Here is a 4,222-nt window from a genome sequence, read left to right as displayed (position 1 = left end):
AAGGAAACAAAATAAATAATAAATATAGGGTATTATATACCAAAATTTTCAGAAAAATATTTCCTATTTGTTTAACATTTTTCCAGGACCAAAATAAAATCTTTTTTTAAAAATCTTTTTCAGAAAAACCCCTAAAGGTTTTATTTTCTTTTGTAATTATTTTCTCAATAAAAATCTGGTTTTCTTGGCTCAAAAATATTTAAAAAATGCCCCTGATTTTGGGAGGGTCATTTTCCTCCGCTCTTTCTTGCTTGCAAGAATTTATTTTCGGGGTATTTTCTCGGAGAAGAAAAATAGAAATGCAGACGCAAAATTTGAAAGAATTCAAATGCAAACTCCACTCAAATTCTTTATAGTTGAAGAAGTCATGTCATCTTCTCTCATTGCTTTTGAATTTGAATTTACCGGAGAAGGGGAAAGTCATTTTATTCCCTCGCATTCAAAAGTTTTGAAAAGTTTCAAATTTCACTCATGCTTCAATCACTCAAGCAAACAAACAAACAATCTAATAATTTTTTTAACATTCCAAAATTTGGGATGTTACAAACCTACCACACTTAAAATGGATCTCGTCCTCGAGATTCGGAAGGGCTAGAAAGAAAAGGTTAGGGTTTGGGGTCTTCTAACAAATCCAATCTCCGCCAAGGCGGGATGCTACCACACTTAAAATGAGAGGTACTGGTCCCTTAAGATTTTAACAATCCTCTGGGGTTTTGGCATCTGACTCCTCACAGTCTTCATACTAACTCCTCTGGTGATGCTCTTTCGTTATATTCATAACGTTTCCATTTAAAACGAGAGTTATCCTGTTGACATAAGCTTCTTTCGTTACTGGGTCTTTTTAACTAACAGTCTCGCGGTCAATTCTAAATAACCTATCGATGATTCTCATGGTGGTCTACCATTTGTGGTTATCCTGCAGAGAGAGAGGTCTTGTCTTCATCCACACCGTAAAATTTCCTACGCGTGACAACAAATGCCATGTACATGGGGCTTTAATCATACCATTCTAAGGCTTAAACAAAATCTTCAAAGAACGTCGTCTCTCACTATGGGTAAGTCTCTCAGATTTACCATTCTGAATAGCAAGAGAATGATAATAGTAAGTCGTCATAGTGGCCAAGCCATGTCACACTGAAATCATTACCTTGTATAAGGCTTAGTGAATCTCATATTCTAACACTTGGGCATCCTCACAAGCATTGCAGAATTCCTCTTGTCCATGAAGTTCGGATAAATCCAATGATTCTCCAAGCTGAACAAACATCTATCGTTTCTTCACAACTCTCAGGTTTTCGTGTGCTCATAAGAAAACGTTTGTTGATCCATCATAGCTTATTCCAAGTTTCTTTCTTCATAAAGGTAGTGTTGGATCCTTATTAGTCCCTGGGTCTGTGGTTGCAGGCATACTTGGAGTTACTCCGCCTTTAAATTCCATAGTGTTTCATTCCATCATACTCTTGGGGTAACCATCATAAAAGTAATCCTCAGACTTACTTTTGGTACACACTCCACTCTGTGGGATACTTTCCATTGGTGTGTTTACCATAAAAGGTATTGCTTCATCCATAAATCATATTCATTTCATATTCAATCCTTTATTACATCCTTAATTTCTTCTCAAAACTCCAAATTCAAAAATAACTTTATTACAAATGCTGCCATCCACATTGTTCGGTATGGTCAAGCATTTCTGCCAACCTTATTCATCTGTCTCCCTTGGAGATACTTTAGTTCCACTGGAACTTTCCGAGGTGCTCCTTGAAATCATCCATCTTTTGCTTCATCATGGTGGCCATGAGATTCATCTCCATCATCTCCGCACGTACCTCACTCAGGTATTCCTGGGTATGACGGAGTCTTGCTTCAAGTATTTCTCCAATCTGACGTATGGCTTCCATGGCAGCTTCACGTACAACATCAAAGAAAACTGCTCGTGGTACACGTGAAATGAAAAAGTATTGCCCCATAGTCTTTGGACAAACTCCTTTCACATGGTGGAGGTGTACTTCCACATACCAAAGTTCCACTCCATTTTCCATGAACGGGTAGCCTTTGTAGACTGCATCTCCTTCAAGATGAATGTGCTTCATCATGTCCTTCAGGATTTTTGGGTAATCATGATCACTGGTCAGGGTCATGATCGTTTCTGGGCCCTTGAGGAATGACTCATAGAGAGTTGTCATCTGCAGGTGTCAGTAAATAGGTACTCAGAGGAATGTATGTGTCCCCTTGGTAATTATTGTAACATTCCTACTTAGTGGATCCTGTGGGTTTACCGATTACTACCACACTTAAATGAATTATACTCATGCCTGCATAGACCGTATTTTCTCATATCCTCATAAATGTTCAGAGATCTTTGTTCGTAGTGAAACAACGCATACAGTTTCAATATAGACAATCATGTGACAATAAATTCCATTGATTCATGAAGTTATTACAATCTCAGGGACTTCTGTTACAAAAATTTCACTCCATGATCTCATGAAAAACAAGAGTGCTTCGGATTACACTATTTGCCGCGGTCAAAACTTAACTACTCCATTTTAGCTTTCTTCCTTTGTGGACAATCATTAGCAAAATGTCCTGCGTCCTTGCAACGAAAGCAAATGAGTTCTGACAAGTCTCGAGGCGTCTTAGTGTTTGCTTTTGCTCCTTGGGTTTCCAGCTTCCTTCCTGAGCACATGTATTTGTGGTGGCCAAATTCTATACACTTGTAACATCTGACATGACTCAGGTCTTTTTCTGCAGAGATTTGGCTCTTCCGAGGGTACTTTTTCTTCTTTCCGGACTCCTTTATTTTGGCCAGTTCTTCTATTTCAAGTGGATCAAACTCCACTTTTTCCGTCGGGAAGTTTCCCAGATACTCTTGGCTTCCCTTCGTGCAATCCTATGAGTAATGTCCTTCTTCTCCACATGAGTAGCATGCATTGGAGAAAAATCTAGTCAGACCTTGTTCATCAGGGTCTTCTATATTTTCATTCATCACAGGTTCTTCTAGAATCTTCTTCTTGAGGGTTTCCTTCATTGCATCTTTCTGCTGCTTGACAACTTGTTGCACCTTGGGGTAAATGTGACATTGAGCTGGGTAGTGGGTGGTTCCTTCACAAAGGAAACAAGTCACCTGACTACATGGGCACTCCTCAGCTGGGTGATTTTCTTCACAATGAGTGCACCAATCCTTGTGTTCTTCCTGGGTGTGTCCTATTTCTCCATAGATCTTGCATGCACAAGTCTTCTCCTTCATATTATCATAGCACTTCTGAATAAGTCGAGATCTTAACACAGTGTTCTTGAATTCGTCCCAAGTTTCTGCTCCACTAAATCCTTGTATGGCATGGTGCATTTTCCACCAGATAGCAGCACTTTGGGTAAAGTACTGGAGAGCGTGTTCCACTTCATACTTCCTTGAGTTCAAGTTGCTCCCGAAGTGGTTCTCCATGTTCTGAATCCATATTTCAGCCTCCAGCTGGGTCATTGGTCCAGAGACTACAAGTCCAGCTTCATTCTCCATCTGGTAGGGTTGAGGTTTTGAGGATGAGACGGGTAAGAGAGGGAGGGAGATACACACAATACAAACAATATTTCTGAGAATAGGTTTTATTTGTGGCTGTCGAAAAACACACACCAATGACGGCTCACAAATCATCGTATCTAACGTGGGTATATAAGAGGGGTTTGGACTTCTAATGCTCATATAAATATTCGTACACTTCAGGGTCTTCGAATTCTTCGAGTCTTGAGAGTCTTCAATTGGTGTAGCTTAAATTCTTCAAATGCATGGTGAAATCCTCTTTACTTTTAAGTAGAACTCCGTTGATTCTTCATGTGGTCAAAGAGGAAAGGACATCGATTTGAGACGAGAGAGGACATCGATGAAATCAAAAGAGATGAGAGGTACAAGGTGTTATTGAAAATAATTTTTTTGAGAGATGCTTTCCTAAGAAATTTCCAGTTTCTAGGGTCACGTCCTACAGTCAACATGTGCTCTGATACCATTTCTGTAGCGACCCGACTCAAAACGAGTCAAGCCTCTGTGTATCTGTGCCATCCCTGGATCACTATGCTGGCACACACAGTACATCAATGTATATATCAAAGTGCAATCACATGGAAATAGCGTAAAACTGATATATACCTTAAATATCTCAGCGGAAGCAATCAAGGTAGTGGAGTCCCAATAAACACCAACGGCAAGTTGAGTGTAGACCGTAACCCT

Source organism: Hordeum vulgare, chromosome 2H (assembly GCF_904849725.1).
Source record: "Hordeum vulgare subsp. vulgare chromosome 2H, MorexV3_pseudomolecules_assembly, whole genome shotgun sequence".
NCBI lineage: Eukaryota > Viridiplantae > Streptophyta > Magnoliopsida > Poales > Poaceae > Hordeum > Hordeum vulgare.
The sequence above is the reverse complement of the archived record's forward strand: the minus strand, read 5'-3'. Positions refer to the sequence as shown.